General features: G+C 49.1%; 20 non-coding genes across 20 annotated transcripts; 13 read left to right on the top strand and 7 right to left on the bottom strand.

Moving 5' to 3' along the window:
• Positions 1-1,045: 1,045 nt before the first annotated feature.
• On the top strand, positions 1,046-1,117 carry Trnat-ugu. The gene has a single exon. It is a non-coding gene; the product is annotated as a tRNA-Thr (tRNA).
• A 601-nt stretch (positions 1,118-1,718) lies between these two features.
• Positions 1,719-1,791, bottom strand: Trnav-uac. Its single transcript has one exon. It is a non-coding gene; the product is annotated as a tRNA-Val (tRNA).
• Positions 1,792-2,026: 235 nt separating this feature from the next.
• Trnap-cgg lies at positions 2,027-2,098 on the top strand. The gene has a single exon. It is a non-coding gene; the product is annotated as a tRNA-Pro (tRNA).
• A 1,645-nt stretch (positions 2,099-3,743) lies between these two features.
• On the top strand, positions 3,744-3,815 carry Trnat-ugu. Its single transcript has one exon. It is a non-coding gene; the product is annotated as a tRNA-Thr (tRNA).
• A 601-nt stretch (positions 3,816-4,416) lies between these two features.
• On the bottom strand, positions 4,417-4,489 carry Trnav-uac. The gene has a single exon. It is a non-coding gene; the product is annotated as a tRNA-Val (tRNA).
• A 235-nt stretch (positions 4,490-4,724) lies between these two features.
• Trnap-cgg lies at positions 4,725-4,796 on the top strand. Its single transcript has one exon. It is a non-coding gene; the product is annotated as a tRNA-Pro (tRNA).
• A 7,948-nt stretch (positions 4,797-12,744) lies between these two features.
• On the bottom strand, positions 12,745-12,817 carry Trnav-uac. Its single transcript has one exon. It is a non-coding gene; the product is annotated as a tRNA-Val (tRNA).
• Positions 12,818-13,052: 235 nt separating this feature from the next.
• On the top strand, positions 13,053-13,124 carry Trnap-cgg. Its single transcript has one exon. It is a non-coding gene; the product is annotated as a tRNA-Pro (tRNA).
• Positions 13,125-14,769: 1,645 nt separating this feature from the next.
• Trnat-ugu lies at positions 14,770-14,841 on the top strand. Its single transcript has one exon. It is a non-coding gene; the product is annotated as a tRNA-Thr (tRNA).
• Positions 14,842-15,442: 601 nt separating this feature from the next.
• Trnav-uac lies at positions 15,443-15,515 on the bottom strand. Its single transcript has one exon. It is a non-coding gene; the product is annotated as a tRNA-Val (tRNA).
• Positions 15,516-15,750: 235 nt separating this feature from the next.
• Trnap-cgg lies at positions 15,751-15,822 on the top strand. Its single transcript has one exon. It is a non-coding gene; the product is annotated as a tRNA-Pro (tRNA).
• A 1,645-nt stretch (positions 15,823-17,467) lies between these two features.
• Positions 17,468-17,539, top strand: Trnat-ugu. The gene has a single exon. It is a non-coding gene; the product is annotated as a tRNA-Thr (tRNA).
• Positions 17,540-18,140: 601 nt separating this feature from the next.
• Trnav-uac lies at positions 18,141-18,213 on the bottom strand. Its single transcript has one exon. It is a non-coding gene; the product is annotated as a tRNA-Val (tRNA).
• A 235-nt stretch (positions 18,214-18,448) lies between these two features.
• Trnap-cgg lies at positions 18,449-18,520 on the top strand. The gene has a single exon. It is a non-coding gene; the product is annotated as a tRNA-Pro (tRNA).
• Positions 18,521-20,164: 1,644 nt separating this feature from the next.
• On the top strand, positions 20,165-20,236 carry Trnat-ugu. Its single transcript has one exon. It is a non-coding gene; the product is annotated as a tRNA-Thr (tRNA).
• A 601-nt stretch (positions 20,237-20,837) lies between these two features.
• Positions 20,838-20,910, bottom strand: Trnav-uac. Its single transcript has one exon. It is a non-coding gene; the product is annotated as a tRNA-Val (tRNA).
• Positions 20,911-21,145: 235 nt separating this feature from the next.
• Positions 21,146-21,217, top strand: Trnap-cgg. Its single transcript has one exon. It is a non-coding gene; the product is annotated as a tRNA-Pro (tRNA).
• Positions 21,218-22,863: 1,646 nt separating this feature from the next.
• Trnat-ugu lies at positions 22,864-22,935 on the top strand. The gene has a single exon. It is a non-coding gene; the product is annotated as a tRNA-Thr (tRNA).
• Positions 22,936-23,536: 601 nt separating this feature from the next.
• On the bottom strand, positions 23,537-23,609 carry Trnav-uac. Its single transcript has one exon. It is a non-coding gene; the product is annotated as a tRNA-Val (tRNA).
• Positions 23,610-23,844: 235 nt separating this feature from the next.
• Positions 23,845-23,916, top strand: Trnap-cgg. The gene has a single exon. It is a non-coding gene; the product is annotated as a tRNA-Pro (tRNA).
• The last annotated feature ends 1,156 nt before the right edge of the window (positions 23,917-25,072 follow it).

Here is a 25,072-nt window from a genome sequence, read left to right as displayed (position 1 = left end):
CAGCATTCTAGTGTCGAACCGGTATTGCAAATTTGGATTAAGCAAAATTTTATTGTGTGGTCGAGCGACAGCCTCATCTCGCTCTTCCTACATGATCGCCTCTTGTGCGGAATAATTCCTAGCGCGCCGATGGCTTCAGAGTTGGTCTTCTCGAACTTTTGCTTTCGCACTGCATTCCGCAATCTTTTCGTTATGAGTTGTGTGCTTCGGTTTCCCGACTTTCTTGTGTTTAGTGCGTTTGGCTTCTCTTAACCCCTAGCCACCGCTTGCCGAAATTTCCACACTGTCGTCCGTCGATCTGCAGAGCTCGATGAAGGCATCGCGGCCGTTCCTGAGCTCGTGGAACGGCCGAATCTGTAGTTGTTTCCAGATCTCTCCCACGCAACGGCCTCCCAGAAGCTTGGATTACAGAAGTACGCCACTACTCCCAGCCGGAGATTCACGTTTGAAAGCAGAATGACATGAGCTACACGCAGCTCCGATTTTTTTTTTTTTTTGTGTCTGACCTACTTTGAAAGACTTTGTAGTCGATTTACTTACTACTATCGCTGTTGGAAACCAGGTGATAACCACACAGTATTCTAGAGACGATGAGGTAATGAAAATTTAGAATAAGTAAAACAGTATCATAAGAAGTTGTGTGGTGGAGCAGCACATGCAATTCACGGTTCCTAGATAATCGTTACTGCATAGAATAATTCTGTTGTCTGCGGCGTCTTCAGTATCCGTCTTCTGGAAATTTTGCTTGCAGTATATCGTGCAATCTTTTCGTTATGAGTTGGTGCTTGGTTTCCCGATGTTCTTTTGTTTAGTGCATTCGCCTTCTCTTAACCCTGAGAAACCACATACCGAAACTGAGGCACTGCCGGCTGATCATAAGCAGTGCTCGATGAAGTTATTTCGCTTTCTGTTCGTTGCCTTTAATATTCTTCTCATCAGTGGTGAGTGCTGCCTGCAGAAAGCGTTTATCTTGCGAATTCACGTGAAAGTTTGTGTTCCCTGTGAGGTCCAATACTTGGGATTAACTTAACTGCTCCAGACAGGTGGCTCGTTGGTCTAGGGGTATGATTCCTGCTTTGTGTGCAGGAGGTCCCGGGTTCAAATCCCGGACGAGCCCTGCCGTTTTGACCGTGCTGAAGAGTAGGTGGAACTCAGTCCCGGTTGCAGCTCCTCAATGAAGAGTAGACGCCTGTTATAGCACGTGGATATAACAAGAATGCGGCACCAGTAAAGTACGTAGGTGGAATTCGATAGAAACGCAGACGGTAATTTTGCATGCAACGGAAAACAAGGTTGTCTTTGCGGAATATGTGCACCGTGAGTGGAGATTCAGCTTAATTGTGCGACAGTCTACCCTCATCTTACTAGCGACGGCAACAACCAAGGGGTGGCATGTAAGATTGAGCGTGGCTAAGAGTTTCTCATTATTAGTTAGCATCACACTTTGACAGAGCTGTGACAAGGCGAGTAGGGTGAGCTCAGGAAAGCCAGTAGCAAGCGCACTTGAAGTAGCCCAGAAGAACCGGATTATAAATTTTGCCAGCCATAATGGAGCTAGGGGCGTTCTCAGTTACCAAATACCGGTGCAATAAGAGAGCAACAGTATTTGACAGTAAAATGACGCCCTATCCGTCTAGCATACGACATTGCTTGTCTCTGCATACGCGGACGTGAGGTCATCTCGGAAATGAAATCCGAAATATAGATTAAAATTGTTGTGTTCCCGCCCGGGATCGAACCGGGGACCTTCTGCGTGTAAAGCAGACGTGATAACCGCTACACCACGGAAACGACGGTCGTTTTCATGTACCACCCGGAGACTCGTAATAGCAACAGTTTGTCTTCTGTGTTAGCAAGGGCATCGGCTACGAGCTCCCTCCGATTCGTGAAGTTCCTATAGTAAAAGACGTCGATAAAAACAATCCAACCGCGACAGACAGGGAGAACGCTGGCTGAGCTGCAGCCCTACATGGTGAGACCATCAAAGGTGGCGTCATTCACATGCAGTGCGTTTTCGGAACGAATAGGCTCGTTGGTCTAGGGGTATGATTCCTGCTTCGGGTGCAGGAGGTCCCGGGTTCAAATCCCGGACGAGCCCTTGCGTTTTGTACAACGGTGTGGCAACAAATCGCATGGCGGCGGCTGTTTCGCGCATTTCCAGGCCTCCAAGTCAGCGCTAAAATCCGACAACCAGTTCTGAAACCGTTTCATGTTTCATTTGAGCCATGTGCACCCTGCTGATGGAACGTTTGATTTAAATGGTCACAGTAGAGATCGTAGCAAGTGTCTTGCTGAGTGCGACGAAAACGGCTTTCCGCCCGCAATCCAACCGGGGACCTTCTGCGTGTTAGGCACGGCGCCTGGGCTCGGCGGCAGCTGCTGCTCTTTCTGTCCTTACGAGATACCGTCGATTCGCGCAGTCGCTATTGCAAAAGATGTCACTAAAGGCATTCGCTTCGTTAGCGGCACGGTGCCTGGGCTCGGCGGCAGCTCTACATGGAGGCACCAGCAGCCCAGCCAGGCCGCCGCCGGCACCGGCGCGCCACAGCGCAAGGAGCCGGCGGCCGCCCTGGAATGCCCCCTGTCGTTGCATATTCCACCCGCCTTATATCCTCTCCATGTCTGACTCACTACCCTAAATGACACTGCAGTCTACGTGCTTATTACTACCGCTTTTGGAAGAACCAAGGCGCAGCATTCTAGTGTCGAACCGGTATTGCAAATTTGGATTAAGCAAAATTTTATTGTGTGGTCGAGCGACAGCCTCATCTCGCTCTTCCTACATGATCGCCTCTTGTGCGGAATAATTCCTAGCGCGCCGATGGCTTCAGAGTTGGTCTTCTCGAACTTTTGCTTTCGCACTGCATTCCGCAATCTTTTCGTTATGAGTTGTGTGCTTCGGTTTCCCGACTTTCTTGTGTTTAGTGCGTTTGGCTTCTCTTAACCCCTAGCCACCGCTTGCCGAAATTTCCACACTGTCGTCCGTCGATCTGCAGAGCTCGATGAAGGCATCGCGGCCGTTCCTGAGCTCGTGGAACGGCCGAATCTGTAGTTGTTTCCAGATCTCTCCCACGCAACGGCCTCCCAGAAGCTTGGATTACAGAAGTACGCCACTACTCCCAGCCGGAGATTCACGTTTGAAAGCAGAATGACATGAGCTACACGCAGCTCCGATTTTTTTTTTTTTTTTTTTTTGTGTCTGACCTACTTTGAAAGACTTTGTAGTCGATTTACTTACTACTATCGCTGTTGGAAACCAGGTGATAACCACACAGTATTCTAGAGACGATGAGGTAATGAAAATTTAGAATAAGTAAAACAGTATCATAAGAAGTTGTGTGGTGGAGCAGCACATGCAATTCACGGTTCCTAGATAATCGTTACTGCATAGAATAATTCTGTTGTCTGCGGCGTCTTCAGTATCCGTCTTCTGGAAATTTTGCTTGCAGTATATCGTGCAATCTTTTCGTTATGAGTTGGTGCTTGGTTTCCCGATGTTCTTTTGTTTAGTGCATTCGCCTTCTCTTAACCCTGAGAAACCACATACCGAAACTGAGGCACTGCCGGCTGATCATAAGCAGTGCTCGATGAAGTTATTTCGCTTTCTGTTCGTTGCCTTTAATATTCTTCTCATCAGTGGTGAGTGCTGCCTGCAGAAAGCGTTTATCTTGCGAATTCACGTGAAAGTTTGTGTTCCCTGTGAGGTCCAATACTTGGGATTAACTTAACTGCTCCAGACAGGTGGCTCGTTGGTCTAGGGGTATGATTCCTGCTTTGTGTGCAGGAGGTCCCGGGTTCAAATCCCGGACGAGCCCTGCCATTTTGACCGTGCTGAAGAGTAGGTGGAACTCAGTCCCGGTTGCAGCTCCTCAATGAAGAGTAGACGCCTGTTATAGCACGTGGATATAACAAGAATGCGGCACCAGTAAAGTACGTAGGTGGAATTCGATAGAAACGCAGACGGTAATTTTGCATGCAACGGAAAACAAGGTTGTCTTTGCGGAATATGTGCACCGTGAGTGGAGATTCAGCTTAATTGTGCGACAGTCTACCCTCATCTTACTAGCGACGGCAACAACCAAGGGGTGGCATGTAAGATTGAGCGTGGCTAAGAGTTTCTCATTATTAGTTAGCATCACACTTTGACAGAGCTGTGACAAGGCGAGTAGGGTGAGCTCAGGAAAGCCAGTAGCAAGCGCACTTGAAGTAGCCCAGAAGAACCGGATTATAAATTTTGCCAGCCATAATGGAGCTAGGGGCGTTCTCAGTTACCAAATACCGGTGCAATAAGAGAGCAACAGTATTTGACAGTAAAATGACGCCCTATCCGTCTAGCATACGACATTGCTTGTCTCTGCATACGCGGACGTGAGGTCATCTCGGAAATGAAATCCGAAATATAGATTAAAATTGTTGTGTTCCCGCCCGGGATCGAACCGGGGACCTTCTGCGTGTAAAGCAGACGTGATAACCGCTACACCACGGAAACGACGGTCGTTTTCATGTACCACCCGGAGACTCGTAATAGCAACAGTTTGTCTTCTGTGTTAGCAAGGGCATCGGCTACGAGCTCCCTCCGATTCGTGAAGTTCCTATAGTAAAAGACGTCGATAAAAACAATCCAACCGCGACAGACAGGGAGAACGCTGGCTGAGCTGCAGCCCTACATGGTGAGACCATCAAAGGTGGCGTCATTCACATGCAGTGCGTTTTCGGAACGAATAGGCTCGTTGGTCTAGGGGTATGATTCCTGCTTCGGGTGCAGGAGGTCCCGGGTTCAAATCCCGGACGAGCCCTTGCGTTTTGTACAACGGTGTGGCAACAAATCGCATGGCGGCGGCTGTTTCGCGCATTTCCAGGCCTCCAAGTCAGCGCTAAAATCCGACAACCAGTTCTGAAACCGTTTCATGTTTCATTTGAGCCATGTGCACCCTGCTGATGGAACGTTTGATTTAAATGGTCACAGTAGAGATCGTAGCAAGTGTCTTGCTGAGTGCGACGAAAACGGCTTTCCGCCCGCAATCCAACCGGGGACCTTCTGCGTGTTAGGCACGGCGCCTGGGCTCGGCGGCAGCTGCTGCTCTTTCTGTCCTTACGAGATACCGTCGATTCGCGCAGTCGCTATTGCAAAAGATGTCACTAAAGGCATTCGCTTCGTTAGCGGCACGGTGCCTGGGCTCGGCGGCAGCTCTACATGGAGGCACCAGCAGCCCAGCCAGGCCGCCGCCGGCACCGGCGCGCCACAGCGCAAGGAGCCGGCGGCCGCCCTGGAATGCCCCCTGTCGTTGCATATTCCACCCGCCTTATATCCTCTCCATGTCTGACTCACTACCCTAAATGACACTGCAGTCTACGTGCTTATTACTACCGCTTTTGGAAGAACCAAGGCGCAGCATTCTAGTGTCGAACCGGTATTGCAAATTTGGATTAAGCAAAATTTTATTGTGTGGTCGAGCGACAGCCTCATCTCGCTCTTCCTACATGATCGCCTCTTGTGCGGAATAATTCCTAGCGCGCCGATGGCTTCAGAGTTGGTCTTCTCGAACTTTTGCTTTCGCACTGCATTGCGCAATCTTTTCGTTATGAGTTGTGTGCTTCGGTTTCCCGACTTTCTTGTGTTTAGTGCGTTTGGCTTCTCTTAACCCCTAGCCACCGCTTGCCGAAATTTCCACACTGTCGTCCGTCGATCTGCAGAGCTCGATGAAGGCATCGCGGCCGTTCCTGAGCTCGTGGAACGGCCGAATCTGTAGTTGTTTCCAGATCTCTCCCACGCAACGGCCTCCCAGAAGCTTGGATTACAGAAGTACGCCACTACTCCCAGCCGGAGATTCACGTTTGAAAGCAGAATGACATGAGCTACACGCAGCTCCGATTTTTTTTTTTTTTTGTGTCTGACCTACTTTGAAAGACTTTGTAGTCGATTTACTTACTACTATCGCTGTTGGAAACCAGGTGATAACCACACAGTATTCTAGAGACGATGAGGTAATGAAAATTTAGAATAAGTAAAACAGTATCATAAGAAGTTGTGTGGTGGAGCAGCACATGCAATTCACGCTTCCTAGATAATCGTTACTGCATAGAATAATTCTGTTGTCTGCGGCGTCTTCAGTATCCGTCTTCTGGAAATTTTGCTTGCAGTATATCGTGCAATCTTTTCGTTATGAGTTGGTGCTTGGTTTCCCGATGTTCTTTTGTTTAGTGCATTCGCCTTCTCTTAACCCTGAGAAACCACATACCGAAACTGAGGCACTGCCGGCTGATCATAAGCAGTGCTCGATGAAGTTATTTCGCTTTCTGTTCGTTGCCTTTAATATTCTTCTCATCAGTGGTGAGTGCTGCCTGCAGAAAGCGTTTATCTTGCGAATTCACGTGAAAGTTTGTGTTCCCTGTGAGGTCCAATACTTGGGATTAACTTAACTGCTCCAGACAGGTGGCTCGTTGGTCTAGGGGCAGTTCCGCTTTACACGCCGTGCAGTGTGGACGTGCCTAGTCTTCCGCTCCGCCGTAGCGTTACGTATAGTGGACTATCGTTTTTGTTACGTGTTGTGTTGCAACTTCTGAGAGTATTTCTCCGTCGTTGTTTCGTACCTTGTGTTACTTTCTGTCCTTATTTCAGTGTTTTTTGTGTAGCGGTTTCGACCGCATATTTTGAAAATGTCGTCCCAGGTTATTCCTCGTCAGGCTACAGTTAGTTTTGCTTTTGACAAGTCAACCCGCCATGTGCAACCTAGTTCTCTTGAGATTCATGATTGGTTGGTAGATACCTTTGGTGTTCATTCGGATCAGGTGCACACTGCTTATTTTGATACCGAACTGTATGTTTTCTTTGTTAAGTTTATGGACCCACTTCAGGTTGATAAAATTCTTTCTAAATATGGTCATCAAGTTCTCTTTCGGCATCGGGATGATTCTGTAAGTACCGTGCTGCTTTCCAATGCTTCCATCACGTATACCAATGTTCGTGTTTACAACCTTCCACCGGAGGTGGATAATGTCTATCTTAAGGAGGGTCTACAGAAGTATGGTGATGTAAAGAGCATTCGCCTTGAACGCTGGTCAAGCCAACATCGCCTGCAATGTTACAGTGGTATTCGTTCAGTCGAAATGCACGTTAAGCAGAATATTCCATCTCACCTGCAGATCGGTGGATATCGTGTCCATGTAACATATAGTGGTCAGGTGGGCACCTGTTTTTTGTGCAATGAAAGTGGTCACGTGCGTACCGACTGTCCGCGGAGAGTTTTTGTTTTAAAAAATTCTCTCGAACAGCGTCGCAAGTTAACGGTCGCTGACCTCGTTGCAGGTGGTTCTGCTCTTGGTGTAGCACAGTCCAGTGGTAGTAGCGCCCCTCCACAGGTTTTGCGCACCCCTGATACAGAATTTCCTCCTTTGCGTGCTAAATCTGATGTTGTTCCGTCTGTCCCTCAGGTGGGTGTGCCACTTTTGAATAATAAGAGGCGTCGCCCACACGATGGAAATAGTACGGATGAGGATCTCCCTGAGATGCCCCAGTCCGAGCGACCGGCATCCTCCGAGCCACTGTGTACTGTAGCTGCTCCCTGCCCTCCTGAGGTAGCGGTTCCGGTGGCGGCTGCTGGCGCCCCTCCGGCCTCCGACGCAGCTTCTCTCGAGTCGGGTCGTCGGTCGGGCCTGTTGGCGCCGTCTTCCGAACCGACTGCGATGTCACAACAAGTGCAGCCACGACAACTTCCTGCTTCGCTGCCCCATACCTCTGCCAGCGGAGCTGCTCCGCTTCCTTCCAACTCTGCGGCCTCGGACCTTCCTGCTCCCGTTTCGCCTCCGTGCAGTCCATGTTTGCCGGAAGCTAGTGCAGGTGTTGACCATTCCGTTTTGTCGGATGTTTCCCCCGCGACCCCGGATCCCGCATGTGGACCGGCGCGGGTGGTGTCGGATACAGAACTTGACCCTCCTACGTCACCGGCGGCTGAAGTTTCCTTGCCCGTCAGCCGACGCAAGTTACGCGTTCAGCCGAACGTTAATGCTGTTCGTAAAAAACCGAAACGTAAGGGATCCGCGGAACGGGGTAGCAGTCCCCCTCCCTCGGATGCCTCTGTCACCCCTGCTATGGACTGTGACGCTGGTGCGTCGGTGTAGGTGATTTGTTTTCTCGCTTTTCTCTCTATGGTTCAAGCATACACCTTTCTTACCTTAAATGTTAACCGTATTGAGTCCGACGTTCGCATTGCCTCTTTGCGGCAGTTTATTTACGACGCCTGTGCGGACGTAGTGTTTTTGCAGGAAGTGTTGTTTTCTGATCTCTCTCTACCTGGATTTCAAACTGTTTTTAATGTCGCGCCGGAATATTCAACAGGAACTGCTCTTTTCTTTCGAGAGGGCATTCCTATTACTGACATTGAATTCCTTGACTCTGGCCGTGGGATTGGTTGTCGTCTTTTTGATCTCCGCCTCGTTGTTTTGTATGCCCCCTCTGGTTCGGGTCACACTGTGGCTCGATCGCGCTTTTATAAAGAAGAGCTTATTTATCTTTTGCGCCAGAGTCCTCGGAGTCTCCTGCTCGGAGGCGATTTTAATTGTGTTTTACGCCCTGCAGACCAGTCCCCCAATTTTAATTATTGCCGTGATTTACATGACTTAGTTCGTACGATGCATCTGCGTGATGTTTGGGAACACAAATATCCAACCCTGGTGAAATATACGTTTTTTACCGCGTCCTCATGCAGTAGACTCGACAGATTCTATTTATCTGATTTTTTATGTGATAAAATTCTTTCTGTCGATGTTATTCCTACTAGTTTTTCTGACCATTGTGCTTTTACTGCAACTGTAAATCTTAGTCGCCAACCTGCAAAACTTTATCGTTCCCAGTGGATGTTAAATGTTTCCCACCTTGCCGACAGTGCTATGGATGATGTTATAAGTGGCGTGTGGGAGCGATGTCTTCGCTCTGTCCCGCGATACCCCTCCTTGCTGGTTTGGTGGACTGCGTTTGCCAAGCCCAAGATTCGTCAGACTTTGATTGTCTACTGTGCTGCTAGGACGCGTGATTTTAAGAACACGTATGAATATTACTACTCTGTCCTGCGTGAACTATATGACGCGGCGGGTACCTCTCCACTGCGGATACATGATGTTCGTCGTATTAAAGCCAAGCTCTTGAGCCTTAAACGACGACAGATGGATGGTCTGCGAGTTAAGTCGAAACCTCACTCTCTTGTTGAAGGTGAACTGACATCCTTGTACCACCTGCTACGGCATCAGACTCGTCGTCGTCGCTCCTTCATCTCTTCTCTTACGGTGGATGATGGGCGACAGCTTATTGCACAGGAGGAAATGGTTCGTGCTCTTCATCAGTATTACACTAGTCTATATTCTGCCGATGATTCTGGTGAGTCTCTTTCGGATGATGTCTTTGGGGATCTAACTGCGACGATCGCGCCTGACGCGAACGGCGAATTTCTCCGGGAGTTCCAGGTAGATGATGTTTTCGATTTTATTGCTCGCTCTCCGTCCAGTAAATCGCCGGGTCCAGACGGCCTGCCTAAAGAATTTTATCTCCGTTTTTGGCCTCTTTTGGGTGGCATTTTTACGCAGATTTTAAATGAGATTGTCAGGGGGATGGATGTGCCTGCCGATTTTAAAGTAGGGAAAACTGTTTTAATCCCGAAGTCCTCTGGTCGTTTATCTGCTGCCAATCTTCGTCCGCTCACATTGCTGAATTTTGACTATAAGACAGCTGCTAGAGCGCTCAATAGCCGGTTGTCTTCTCTTCTTCGGGGTGTGATTGGTGCACATCAATGTTGTTTTCATGATAGATCTATTCTGACACCAGTAGCCGAATATCGGGATGTTGTCTCGGTTGCGGCGGTTACAAACGTACATTGTGCCTTTGCCTTCCTTGATTTTTATAAGGCTTTTGATCACATCAGTCATGTGTTTTTAGATCGTGTTTTAGGTACAATAGGTTTTAACGCTTCATCACGTGGTGTTCTTGGCAATTTGTATAGGGGAATAACAGCTCGGGTGTCAGTCAATGGGCAGCTGACGCCGCCCATTGCTATCCGCCGCGGAGTGCCTCAGGGTAGTCCGCTCTCTATGTCTTTATTCGTATTGTCCCTGGAACCGCTGCTTCGGACTATTGCTCTCAAGCTTCAGGGTATGTCCCTCTCTGGTGGGAAGCTCTCTGTTAAGGCATATGCGGATGATGTCGTTGTTCTCATCCGTCAACGTGATGATATCCCGTTGTTGAAAGGGGCGGTTGATGCATACTGTCGTGTCTCTGGAGCGCGTCTCAATCAGGGTAAATGTAAGTTCCTTGATATTCGAGGATTTCGCGATGCTGACGTCCCTTGGGCCACTTTTGTCGATCGCCATACGTCCTTGGGGATTATCATTGATCGGTGTCCTCTAAAAATGGCGGCTCTCAATTGGAAATCTGTCACCGAGAAGATACAGGGGGCTCTGATGGTCCATGAGCAGCGCTCTGCTACCATTTTGCAAAAAGTCAGAATTTTAGACACCTACGTTCTATGTAAAGCTTATTATGTTGCTCAGCTGTTCCCACTTCCCATGATGGTGGCGAAAAGGTTGCGCCAATTGTCTAGCAGATTTATATGGAAGGGCCATCTATTCAAGTTACGTTACGAGGTAATGACGAAACCGTGTCTCTCCGGAGGCTTGGGCCTCTCTGACATTACTCGCAAGGCGTCTGCTTTGTACGTCCGCCGAACGACTCTAATTGTTACGCAAGAAGTGACTTCAATTACATCCAGGCTTTTTACTGTTGTGCGTCCGGCGAGCCTTGCTCCACCTGTCGATGTCGGACGCCTAAATTTTAAGTTGAAACACATTCGGGAATTTTACATTGCGGTGAGTTACCTCGGTGACGTCTTCTTGCGGCGACCGGTGCCAACGACCAAGGGCTTGATTGCCCGCTGGGAGGGGCTGGCCGGTCCCAATCCAATAGAACTGGCGTCTCCATCTGTGTCCTGGAGGAACGTCTGGAAGAACGTTAGTCTGCCGATCCACTCAATGGCCGTGGCGTCCACGTGGTATAGGGTAATAAATAATTTGGTTCCCACCAATGTACGACTGCACCGTATTGGTCTTTCTGACACGGACACCTGTACTCGGTGTGGTCTCTTGGATACCCTTGAACATCGATTCACCTGCTGTGGGCACCTTGCTAATTGGCGTTGGCTCAGGAAACAACTTGCTTTTGTCACTAGGTCTGCTGAAGCCGCTTATACTATTGACATCATCGTCCGGCCCGATTCTTCCTTTTTTCCGCGGACGAAGCTCCATACCGTCATGTGGTTGATTGGCCATTTCGTACATTTTGTCAACAGTTGTCATGAAGAGGATGGACACCTAGCGTTTCGGCAGTACATGCTTACTGCTTACTGGCAGCGCTTGCGATTGCCAGGCCTCCGAGATGATTTTGCCAATATGCTTAGCCTGACATTTGAAAGAGAGGGTGTTGGCTAAGGTCACCTGTGTGAGCCATTTTCTTTTATACTGTTTCTGGATTTGCCGCCTTTATGTATGTTTCTTCTCTACACCAGGACTGAAGTTTTCGTGTTTTAATCTTTATTTCAGTCAGCAGTCTACATTATATAGTCATGTTTTAGGATTTTAATTTCAGTAGTGTAAAAAAAAAAAAAAAAAAAAAAAAAAAGTGGTTAAGGCGTCTGACTAGAAATCAGATTCCCTCTGGGAGCGTAGGTTCGAGTCCTACCGACTGCGTTTCTTTTTTGTGTCAAGAGGTGAAGAACATCTCCAACGGAACCGTGAAATGAGCGAATACGTGGGAAACACTGCATTCGAGACGCTTGTAAATTTTACAATTGTCCAGTGAGTGTCGACAAAACACGTTGCTCCTCTGCTGTAACATATGAGACGTACAAACTGCTGCAATTTGATTTTACATCGTGTGTCAGCTTTCTTCGATAGTCTGTTACGAGCCTAGCGTGATGAGTTTATAGACAGCAGTCAGACGACGTTTAAATAGTAACAGCTCCACGCAACGATTACCCAAAAGTAAGGGACATGAGGCAATGTGTCAGTATGCGTAGTGGGAGGGGTGTTTAAAATTAAAAAAAAAGGGGTATGATTCCTGCTTTGTGTGCAGGAGGTCCCGGGTTCAAATCCCGGACGAGCCCTGCCATTTTGACCGTGCTGAAGAGTAGGTGGAACTCAGTCCCGGTTGCAGCTCCTCAATGAAGAGTAGACGCCTGTTATAGCACGTGGATATAACAAGAATGCGGCACCAGTAAAGTACGTAGGTGGAATTCGATAGAAACGCAGACGGTAATTTTGCATGCAACGGAAAACAAGGTTGTCTTTGCGGAATATGTGCACCGTGAGTGGAGATTCAGCTTAATTGTGCGACACTCTACCCTCATCTTACTAGCGACGGCAACAACCAAGGGGTGGCATGTAAGATTGAGCGTGGCTAAGAGTTTCTCATTATTAGTTAGCATCACACTTTGACAGAGCTGTGACAAGGCGAGTAGGGTGAGCTCAGGAAAGCCAGTAGCAAGCGCACTTGAAGTAGCCCAGAAGAACCGGATTATAAATTTTGCCAGCCATAATGGAGCTAGGGGCGTTCTCAGTTACCAAATACCGGTGCAATAAGAGAGCAACAGTATTTGACAGTAAAATGACGCCCTATCCGTCTAGCATACGACATTGCTTGTCTCTGCATACGCGGACGTGAGGTCATCTCGGAAATGAAATCCGAAATATAGATTAAAATTGTTGTGTTCCCGCCCGGGATCGAACCGGGGACCTTCTGCGTGTAAAGCAGACGTGATAACCGCTACACCACGGAAACGACGGTCGTTTTCATGTACCACCCGGAGACTCGTAATAGCAACAGTTTGTCTTCTGTGTTAGCAAGGGCATCGGCTACGAGCTCCCTCCGATTCGTGAAGTTCCTATAGTAAAAGACGTCGATAAAAACAATCCAACCGCGACAGACAGGGAGAACGCTGGCTGAGCTGCAGCCCTACATGGTGAGACCATCAAAGGTGGCGTCATTCACATGCAGTGCGTTTTCGGAACGAATAGGCTCGTTGGTCTAGGGGTATGATTCCTGCTTCGGGTGCAGGAGGTCCCGGGTTCAAATCCCGGACGAGCCCTTGCGTTTTGTACAACGGTGTGGCAACAAATCGCATGGCGGCGGCTGTTTCGCGCATTTCCAGGCCTCCAAGTCAGCGCTAAAATCCGACAACCAGTTCTGAAACCGTTTCATGTTTCATTTGAGCCATGTGCACCCTGCTGATGGAACGTTTGATTTAAATGGTCACAGTAGAGATCGTAGCAAGTGTCTTGCTGAGTGCGACGAAAACGGCTTTCCGCCCGCAATCCAACCGGGGACCTTCTGCGTGTTAGGCACGGCGCCTGGGCTCGGCGGCAGCTGCTGCTCTTTCTGTCCTTACGAGATACCGTCGATTCGCGCAGTCGCTATTGCAAAAGATGTCACTAAAGGCATTCGCTTCGTTAGCGGCACGGTGCCTGGGCTCGGCGGCAGCTCTACATGGAGGCACCAGCAGCCCAGCCAGGCCGCCGCCGGCACCGGCGCGCCACAGCGCAAGGAGCCGGCGGCCGCCCTGGAATGCCCCCTGTCGTTGCATATTCCACCCGCCTTATATCCTCTCCATGTCTGACTCACTACCCTAAATGACACTGCAGTCTACGTGCTTATTACTACCGCTTTTGGAAGAACCAAGGCGCAGCATTCTAGTGTCGAACCGGTATTGCAAATTTGGATTAAGCAAAATTTTATTGTGTGGTCGAGCGACAGCCTCATCTCGCTCTTCCTACATGATCGCCTCTTGTGCGGAATAATTCCTAGCGCGCCGATGGCTTCAGAGTTGGTCTTCTCGAACTTTTGCTTTCGCACTGCATTCCGCAATCTTTTCGTTATGAGTTGTGTGCTTCGGTTTCCCGACTTTCTTGTGTTTAGTGCGTTTGGCTTCTCTTAACCCCTAGCCACCGCTTGCCGAAATTTCCACACTGTCGTCCGTCGATCTGCAGAGCTCGATGAAGGCATCGCGGCCGTTCCTGAGCTCGTGGAACGGCCGAATCTGTAGTTGTTTCCAGATCTCTCCCACGCAACGGCCTCCCAGAAGCTTGGATTACAGAAGTACGCCACTACTCCCAGCCGGAGATTCACGTTTGAAAGCAGAATGACATGAGCTACACGCAGCTCCGATTTTTTTTTTTTTTTTTTTTTGTGTCTGACCTACTTTGAAAGACTTTGTAGTCGATTTACTTACTACTATCGCTGTTGGAAACCAGGTGATAACCACACAGTATTCTAGAGACGATGAGGTAATGAAAATTTAGAATAAGTAAAACAGTATCATAAGAAGTTGTGTGGTGGAGCAGCACATGCAATTCACGGTTCCTAGATAATCGTTACTGCATAGAATAATTCTGTTGTCTGCGGCGTCTTCAGTATCCGTCTTCTGGAAATTTTGCTTGCAGTATATCGTGCAATCTTTTCGTTATGAGTTGGTGCTTGGTTTCCCGATGTTCTTTTGTTTAGTGCATTCGCCTTCTCTTAACCCTGAGAAACCACATACCGAAACTGAGGCACTGCCGGCTGATCATAAGCAGTGCTCGATGAAGTTATTTCGCTTTCTGTTCGTTGCCTTTAATATTCTTCTCATCAGTGGTGAGTGCTGCCTGCAGAAAGCGTTTATCTTGCGAATTCACGTGAAAGTTTGTGTTCCCTGTGAGGTCCAATACTTGGGATTAACTTAACTGCTCCAGACAGGTGGCTCGTTGGTCTAGGGGTATGATTCCTGCTTTGTGTGCAGGAGGTCCCGGGTTCAAATCCCGGACGAGCCCTGCCATTTTGACCGTGCTGAAGAGTAGGTGGAACTCAGTCCCGGTTGCAGCTCCTCAATGAAGAGTAGACGCCTGTTATAGCACGTGGATATAACAAGAATGCGGCACCAGTAAAGTACGTAGGTGGAATTCGATAGAAACGCAGACGGTAATTTTGCATGCAACGGAAAACAAGGTTGTCTTTGCGGAATATGTGCACCGTGAGTGGAGATTCAGCTTAATTGTGCGACAGTCTACCCTCATCTTACTAGCGACGGCAACAACCAAGGGGTGGCATGTAAGATTGAGCGTGGCTAAGAGTTTCTCATTATTAGTTAGCATCACACTTTGACAGAGCTGTGACAAGGCGAGTAGGGTGAGCTCAGGAAAGCCAGTAGCAAGCGCACTTGAAGTAGCCCAGAAGAACCGGATTATAAATTTTGCCAGCCATAATGGAGCTAGGGGCGTTCTCAGTTACCAAATACCGGTGCAATAAGAGAGCAACAGTATTTGACAGTAAAATGACGCCCTATCCGTCTAGCATACGACATTGCTTGTCTCTGCATACGCGGACGTGAGGTCATCTCGGAAATGAAATCCGAAATATAGATTAAAATTGTTGTGTTCCCGCCCGGGATCGAACCGGGGACCTTCTGCGTGTAAAGCAGACGTGATAACCGCTACACCACGGAAACGACGGTCGTTTTCATGTACCACCCGGAGACTCGTAATAGCAACAGTTTGTCTTCTGTGTTAGCAAGGGCATCGGCTACGAGCTCCCTCCGATTCGTGAAGTTCCTATAGTAAAAGACGTCGATAAAAACAATCCAACCGCGACAGACAGGGAGAACGCTGGCTGAGCTGCAGCCCTACATGGTGAGACCATCAAAGGTGGCGTCATTCACATGCAGTGCGTTTTCGGAACGAATAGGCTCGTTGGTCTAGGGGTATGATTCCTGCTTCGGGTGCAGGAGGTCCCGGGTTCAAATCCCGGACGAGCCCTTGCGTTTTGTACAACGGTGTGGCAACAAATCGCATGGCGGCGGCTGTTTCGCGCATTTCCAGGCCTCCAAGTCAGCGCTAAAATCCGACAACCAGTTCTGAAACCGTTTCATGTTTCATTTGAGCCATGTGCACCCTGCTGATGGAACGTTTGATTTAAATGGTCACAGTAGAGATCGTAGCAAGTGTCTTGCTGAGTGCGACGAAAACGGCTTTCCGCCCGCAATCCAACCGGGGACCTTCTGCGTGTTAGGCACGGCGCCTGGGCTCGGCGGCAGCTGCTGCTCTTTCTGTCCTTACGAGATACCGTCGATTCGCGCAGTCGCTATTGCAAAAGATGTCACTAAAGGCATTCGCTTCGTTAGCGGCACGGTGCCTGGGCTCGGCGGCAGCTCTACATGGAGGCACCAGCAGCCCAGCCAGGCCGCCGCCGGCACCGGCGCGCCACAGCGCAAGGAGCCGGCGGCCGCCCTGGAATGCCCCCTGTCGTTGCATATTCCACCCGCCTTATATCCTCTCCATGTCTGACTCACTACCCTAAATGACACTGCAGTCTACGTGCTTATTACTACCGCTTTTGGAAGAACCAAGGCGCAGCATTCTAGTGTCGAACCGGTATTGCAAATTTGGATTAAGCAAAATTTTATTGTGTGGTCGAGCGACAGCCTTATCTCGCTCTTCCTACATGATCGCCTCTTGTGCGGAATAATTCCTAGCGCGCCGATGGCTTCAGAGTTGGTCTTCTCGAACTTTTGCTTTCGCACTGCATTCCGCAATCTTTTCGTTATGAGTTGTGTGCTTCGGTTTCCCGACTTTCTTGTGTTTAGTGCGTTTGGCTTCTCTTAACCCCTAGCCACCGCTTGCCGAAATTTCCACACTGTCGTCCGTCGATCTGCAGAGCTCGATGAAGGCATCGCGGCCGTTCCTGAGCTCGTGGAACGGCCGAATCTGTAGTTGTTTCCAGATCTCTCCCACGCAACGGCCTCCCAGAAGCTTGGATTACAGAAGTACGCCACTACTCCCAGCCGGAGATTCACGTTTGAAAGCAGAATGACATGAGCTACACGCAGCTCCGATTTTTTTTTTTTTTTTTTTTTGTGTCTGACCTACTTTGAAAGACTTTGTAGTCGATTTACTTACTACTATCGCTGTTGGAAACCAGGTGATAACCACACAGTATTCTAGAGACGATGAGGTAATGAAAATTTAGAATAAGTAAAACAGTATCATAAGAAGTTGTGTGGTGGAGCAGCACATGCAATTCACGGTTCCTAGATAATCGTTACTGCATAGAATAATTCTGTTGTCTGCGGCGTCTTCAGTATCCGTCTTCTGGAAATTTTGCTTGCAGTATATCGTGCAATCTTTTCGTTATGAGTTGGTGCTTGGTTTCCCGATGTTCTTTTGTTTAGTGCATTCGCCTTCTCTTAACCCTGAGAAACCACATACCGAAACTGAGGCACTGCCGGCTGATCATAAGCAGTGCTCGATGAAGTTATTTCGCTTTCTGTTCGTTGCCTTTAATATTCTTCTCATCAGTGGTGAGTGCTGCCTGCAGAAAGCGTTTATCTTGCGAATTCACGTGAAAGTTTGTGTTCCCTGTGAGGTCCAATACTTGGGATTAACTTAACTGCTCCAGACAGGTGGCTCGTTGGTCTAGGGGTATGATTCCTGCTTTGTGTGCAGGAGGTCCCGGGTTCAAATCCCGGACGAGCCCTGCCATTTTGACCGTGCTGAAGAGTAGGTGGAACTCAGTCCCGGTTGCAGCTCCTCAATGAAGAGTAGACGCCTGTTATAGCACGTGGATATAACAAGAATGCGGCACCAGTAAAGTACGTAGGTGGAATTCGATAGAAACGCAGACGGTAATTTTGCATGCAACGGAAAACAAGGTTGTCTTTGCGGAATATGTGCACCGTGAGTGGAGATTCAGCTTAATTGTGCGACAGTCTACCCTCATCTTACTAGCGACGGCAACAACCAAGGGGTGGCATGTAAGATTGAGCGTGGCTAAGAGTTTCTCATTATTAGTTAGCATCACACTTTGACAGAGCTGTGACAAGGCGAGTAGGGTGAGCTCAGGAAAGCCAGTAGCAAGCGCACTTGAAGTAGCCCAGAAGAACCGGATTATAAATTTTGCCAGCCATAATGGAGCTAGGGGCGTTCTCAGTTACCAAATACCGGTGCAATAAGAGAGCAACAGTATTTGACAGTAAAATGACGCCCTATCCGTCTAGCATACGACATTGCTTGTCTCTGCATACGCGGACGTGAGGTCATCTCGGAAATGAAATCCGAAATATAGATTAAAATTGTTGTGTTCCCGCCCGGGATCGAACCGGGGACCTTCTGCGTGTAAAGCAGACGTGATAACCGCTACACCACGGAAACGACGGTCGTTTTCATGTACCACCCGGAGACTCGTAATAGCAACAGTTTGTCTTCTGTGTTAGCAAGGGCATCGGCTACGAGCTCCCTCCGATTCGTGAAGTTCCTATAGTAAAAGACGTCGATAAAAACAATCCAACCGCGACAGACAGGGAGAACGCTGGCTGAGCTGCAGCCCTACATGGTGAGACCATCAAAGGTGGCGTCATTCACATGCAGTGCGTTTTCGGAACGAATAGGCTCGTTGGTCTAGGGGTATGATTCCTGCTTCGGGTGCAGGAGGTCCCGGGTTCAAATCCCGGACGAGCCCTTGCGTTTTGTACAACGGTGTGGCAACAAATCGCATGGCGGCGGCTGTTTCGCGCATTTCCAGGCCTCCAAGTCAGCGCTAAAATCCGACAACCAGTTCTGAAACCGTTTCATGTTTCATTTGAGCCATGTGCACCCTGCTGATGGAACGTTTGATTTAAATGGTCACAGTAGAGATCGTAGCAAGTGTCTTGCTGAGTGCGACGAAAACGGCTTTCCGCCCGCAATCCAACCGGGGACCTTCTGCGTGTTAGGCACGGCGCCTGGGCTCGGCGGCAGCTGCTGCTCTTTCTGTCCTTACGAGATACCGTCGATTCGCGCAGTCGCTATTGCAAAAGATGTCACTAAAGGCATTCGCTTCGTTAGCGGCACGGTGCCTGGGCTCGGCGGCAGCTCTACATGGAGGCACCAGCAGCCCAGCCAGGCCGCCGCCGGCACCGGCGCGCCACAGCGCAAGGAGCCGGCGGCCGCCCTGGAATGCCCCCTGTCGTTGCATATTCCACCCGCCTTATATCCTCTCCATGTCTGACTCACTACCCTAAATGACACTGCAGTCTACGTGCTTATTACTACCGCTTTTGGAAGAACCAAGGCGCAGCATTCTAGTGTCGAACCGGTATTGCAAATTTGGATTAAGCAAAATTTTATTGTGTGGTCGAGCGACAGCCTCATCTCGCTCTTCCTACATGATCGCCTCTTGTGCGGAATAATTCCTAGCGCGCCGATGGCTTCAGAGTTGGTCTTCTCGAACTTTTGCTTTCGCACTGCATTCCGCAATCTTTTCGTTATGAGTTGTGTGCTTCGGTTTCCCGACTTTCTTGTGTTTAGTGCGTTTGGCTTCTCTTAACCCCTAGCCACCGCTTGCCGAAATTTCCACACTGTCGTCCGTCGATCTGCAGAGCTCGATGAAGGCATCGCGGCCGTTCCTGAGCTCGTGGAACGGCCGAATCTGTAGTTGTTTCCAGATCTCTCCCACGCAACGGCCTCCCAGAAGCTTGGATTACAGAAGTACGCCACTACTCCCAGCCGGAGATTCACGTTTGAAAGCAGAATGACATGAGCTACACGCAGCTCCGATTTTTTTTTTTTTTTTTTTTGTGTCTGACCTACTTTGAAAGACTTTGTAGTCGATTTACTTACTACTATCGATGTTGGAAACCAGGTGATAACCACACAGTATTCTAGAGACGATGAGGTAATGAAAATTTAGAATAAGTAAAACAGTATCATAAGAAGTTGTGTGGTGGAGCAGCACATGCAATTCACGTTTCCTAGATAATCGTTACTGCATAGAATAATTCTGTTGTCTGCGGCGTCTTCAGTATCCGTCTTCTGGAAATTTTGCTTGCAGTATATCGTGCAATCTTTTCGTTATGAGTTGGTGCTTGGTTTCCCGATGTTCTTTTGTTTAGTGCATTCGCCTTCTCTTAACCCTGAGAAACCACATACCGAAACTGAGGCACTGCCGGCTGATCATAAGCAGTGCTCGATGAAGTTATTTCGCTTTCTGTTCGTTGCCTTTAATATTCTTCTCATCAGTGGTGAGTGCTGCCTGCAGAAAGCGTTTATCTTGCGAATTCACGTGAAAGTTTGTGTTCCCTGTGAGGTCCAATACTTGGGATTAACTTAACTGCTCCAGACAGGTGGCTCGTTGGTCTAGGGGTATGATTCCTGCTTTGTGTGCAGGAGGTCCCGGGTTCAAATCCCGGACGAGCCCTGCCATTTTGACCGTGCTGAAGAGTAGGTGGAACTCAGTCCCGGTTGCAGCTCCTCAATGAAGAGTAGACGCCTGTTATAGCACGTGGATATAACAAGAATGCGGCACCAGTAAAGTACGTAGGTGGAATTCGATAGAAACGCAGACGGTAATTTTGCATGCAACGGAAAACAAGGTTGTCTTTGCGGAATATGTGCACCGTGAGTGGAGATTCAGCTTAATTGTGCGACACTCTACCCTCATCTTACTAGCGACGGCAACAACCAAGGGGTGGCATGTAAGATTGAGCGTGGCTAAGAGTTTCTCATTATTAGTTAGCATCACACTTTGACAGAGCTGTGACAAGGCGAGTAGGGTGAGCTCAGGAAAGCCAGTAGCAAGCGCACTTGAAGTAGCCCAGAAGAACCGGATTATAAATTTTGCCAGCCATAATGGAGCTAGGGGCGTTCTCAGTTACCAAATACCGGTGCAATAAGAGAGCAACAGTATTTGACAGTAAAATGACGCCCTATCCGTCTAGCATACGACATTGCTTGTCTCTGCATACGCGGACGTGAGGTCATCTCGGAAATGAAATCCGAAATATAGATTAAAATTGTTGTGTTCCCGCCCGGGATCGAACCGGGGACCTTCTGCGTGTAAAGCAGACGTGATAACCGCTACACCACGGAAACGACGGTCGTTTTCATGTACCACCCGGAGACTCGTAATAGCAACAGTTTGTCTTCTGTGTTAGCAAGGGCATCGGCTACGAGCTCCCTCCGATTCGTGAAGTTCCTATAGTAAAAGACGTCGATAAAAACAATCCAACCGCGACAGACAGGGAGAACGCTGGCTGAGCTGCAGCCCTACATGGTGAGACCATCAAAGGTGGCGTCATTCACATGCAGTGCGTTTTCGGAACGAATAGGCTCGTTGGTCTAGGGGTATGATTCCTGCTTCGGGTGCAGGAGGTCCCGGGTTCAAATCCCGGACGAGCCCTTGCGTTTTGTACAACGGTGTGGCAACAAATCGCATGGCGGCGGCTGTTTCGCGCATTTCCAGGCCTCCAAGTCAGCGCTAAAATCCGACAACCAGTTCTGAAACCGTTTCATGTTTCATTTGAGCCATGTGCACCCTGCTGATGGAACGTTTGATTTAAATGGTCACAGTAGAGATCGTAGCAAGTGTCTTGCTGAGTGCGACGAAAACGGCTTTCCGCCCGCAATCCAACCGGGGACCTTCTGCGTGTTAGGCACGGCGCCTGGGCTCGGCGGCAGCTGCTGCTCTTTCTGTCCTTACGAGATACCGTCGATTCGCGCAGTCGCTATTGCAAAAGATGTCACTAAAGGCATTCGCTTCGTTAGCGGCACGGTGCCTGGGCTCGGCGGCAGCTCTACATGGAGGCACCAGCAGCCCAGCCAGGCCGCCGCCGGCACCGGCGCGCCACAGCGCAAGGAGCCGGCGGCCGCCCTGGAATGCCCCCTGTCGTTGCATATTCCACCCGCCTTATATCCTCTCCATGTCTGACTCACTACCCTAAATGACACTGCAGTCTACGTGCTTATTACTACCGCTTTTGGAAGAACCAAGGCGCAGCATTCTAGTGTCGAACCGGTATTGCAAATTTGGATTAAGCAAAATTTTATTGTGTGGTCGAGCGACAGCCTCATCTCGCTCTTCCTACATGATCGCCTCTTGTGCGGAATAATTCCTAGCGCGCCGATGGCTTCAGAGTTGGTCTTCTCGAACTTTTGCTTTCGCACTGCATTCCGCAATCTTTTCGTTATGAGTTGTGTGCTTCGGTTTCCCGACTTTCTTGTGTTTAGTGCGTTTGGCTTCTCTTAACCCCTAGCCACCGCTTGCCGAAATTTCAACACTGTCGTCCGTCGATCTGCAGAGCTCGATGAAGGCATCGCGGCCGTTCCTGAGCTCGTGGAACGGCCGAATCTGTAGTTGTTTCCAGATCTCTCCCACGCAACGGCCTCCCAGAAGCTTGGATTACAGAAGTACGCCACTACTCCCAGCCGGAGATTCACGTTTGAAAGCAGAATGACATGAGCTACACGCAGCTCCGATTTTTTTTTTTTTTTTTTTTTTGTGTCTGACCTACTTTGAAAGACTTTGTAGTCGATTTACTTACTACTATCGCTGTTGGAAACCAGGTGATAACCACACAGTATTCTAGAGACGATGAGGTAATGAAAATTTAGAATAAGTAAAACAGTATCATAAGAAGTTGTGTGGTGGAGCAGCACATGCAATTCACGGTTCCTAGATAATCGTTACTGCATAGAATAATTCTGTTGTCTGCGGCGTCTTCAGTATCCGTCTTCTGGAAATTTTGCTTGCAGTATATCGTGCAATCTTTTCGTTATGAGTTGGTGCTTGGTTTCCCGATGTTCTTTTGTTTAGTGCATTCGCCTTCTCTTAACCCTGAGAAACCACATACCGAAACTGAGGCACTGCCGGCTGATCATAAGCAGTGCTCGATGAAGTTATTTCGCTTTCTGTTCGTTGCCTTTAATATTCTTCTCATCAGTGGTGAGTGCTGCCTGCAGAAAGCGTTTATCTTGCGAATTCACGTGAAAGTTTGTGTTCCCTGTGAGGTCCAATACTTGGGATTAACTTAACTGCTCCAGACAGGTGGCTCGTTGGTCTAGGGGTATGATTCCTGCTTTGTGTGCAGGAGGTCCCGGGTTCAAATCCCGGACGAGCCCTGCCATTTTGACCGTGCTGAAGAGTAGGTGGAACTCAGTCCCGGTTGCAGCTCCTCAATGAAGAGTAGACGCCTGTTATAGCACGTGGATATAACAAGAATGCGGCACCAGTAAAGTACGTAGGTGGAATTCGATAGAAACGCAGACGGTAATTTTGCATGCAACGGAAAACAAGGTTGTCTTTGCGGAATATGTGCACCGTGAGTGGAGATTCAGCTTAATTGTGCGACAGTCTACCCTCATCTTACTAGCGACGGCAACAACCAAGGGGTGGCATGTAAGATTGAGCGTGGCTAAGAGTTTCTCATTATTAGTTAGCATCACACTTTGACAGAGCTGTGACAAGGCGAGTAGGGTGAGCTCAGGAAAGCCAGTAGCAAGCGCACTTGAAGTAGCCCAGAAGAACCGGATTATAAATTTTGCCAGCCATAATGGAGCTAGGGGCGTTCTCAGTTACCAAATACCGGTGCAATAAGAGAGCAACAGTATTTGACAGTAAAATGACGCCCTATCCGTCTAGCATACGACATTGCTTGTCTCTGCATACGCGGACGTGAGGTCATCTCGGAAATGAAATCCGAAATATAGATTAAAATTGTTGTGTTCCCGCCCGGGATCGAACCGGGGACCTTCTGCGTGTAAAGCAGACGTGATAACCGCTACACCACGGAAACGACGGTCGTTTTCATGTACCACCCGGAGACTCGTAATAGCAACAGTTTGTCTTCTGTGTTAGCAAGGGCATCGGCTACGAGCTCCCTCCGATTCGTGAAGTTCCTATAGTAAAAGACGTCGATAAAAACAATCCAACCGCGACAGACAGGGAGAACGCTGGCTGAGCTGCAGCCCTACATGGTGAGACCATCAAAGGTGGCGTCATTCACATGCAGTGCGTTTTCGGAACGAATAGGCTCGTTGGTCTAGGGGTATGATTCCTGCTTCGGGTGCAGGAGGTCCCGGGTTCAAATCCCGGACGAGCCCTTGCGTTTTGTACAACGGTGTGGCAACAAATCGCATGGCGGCGGCTGTTTCGCGCATTTCCAGGCCTCCAAGTCAGCGCTAAAATCCGACAACCAGTTCTGAAACCGTTTCATGTTTCATTTGAGCCATGTGCACCCTGCTGATGGAACGTTTGATTTAAATGGTCACAGTAGAGATCGTAGCAAGTGTCTTGCTGAGTGCGACGAAAACGGCTTTCCGCCCGCAATCCAACCGGGGACCTTCTGCGTGTTAGGCACGGCGCCTGGGCTCGGCGGCAGCTGCTGCTCTTTCTGTCCTTACGAGATACCGTCGATTCGCGCAGTCGCTATTGCAAAAGATGTCACTAAAGGCATTCGCTTCGTTAGCGGCACGGTGCCTGGGCTCGGCGGCAGCTCTACATGGAGGCACCAGCAGCCCAGCCAGGCCGCCGCCGGCACCGGCGCGCCACAGCGCAAGGAGCCGGCGGCCGCCCTGGAATGCCCCCTGTCGTTGCATATTCCACCCGCCTTATATCCTCTCCATGTCTGACTCACTACCCTAAATGACACTGCAGTCTACGTGCTTATTACTACCGCTTTTGGAAGAACCAAGGCGCAGCATTCTAGTGTCGAACCGGTATTGCAAATTTGGATTAAGCAAAATTTTATTGTGTGGTCGAGCGACAGCCTCATCTCGCTCTTCCTACATGATCGCCTCTTGTGCGGAATAATTCCTAGCGCGCCGATGGCTTCAGAGTTGGTCTTCTCGAACTTTTGCTTTCGCACTGCATTCCGCAATCTTTTCGTTATGAGTTGTGTGCTTCGGTTTCCCGACTTTCTTGTGTTTAGTGCGTTTGGCTTCTCTTAACCCCTAGCCACCGCTTGCCGAAATTTCCACACTGTCGTCCGTCGATCTGCAGAGCTCGATGAAGGCATCGCGGCCGTTCCTGAGCTCGTGGAACGGCCGAATCTGTAGTTGTTTCCAGATCTCTCCCACGCAACGGCCTCCCAGAAGCTTGGATTACAGAAGTACGCCACTACTCCCAGCCGGAGATTCACGTTTGAAAGCAGAATGACATGAGCTACACGCAGCTCCGATTTTTTTTTTTTTTTTTTTTTTTGTGTCTGACCTACTTTGAAAGACTTTGTAGTCGATTTACTTACTACTATCGCTGTTG

The sequence above is a fragment of the Schistocerca piceifrons genome, chromosome 2, assembly GCF_021461385.2.
Source record: "Schistocerca piceifrons isolate TAMUIC-IGC-003096 chromosome 2, iqSchPice1.1, whole genome shotgun sequence".
NCBI lineage: Eukaryota > Metazoa > Arthropoda > Insecta > Orthoptera > Acrididae > Schistocerca > Schistocerca piceifrons.
The sequence above is the reverse complement of the archived record's forward strand: the minus strand, read 5'-3'. Positions and strand labels throughout refer to the sequence as shown.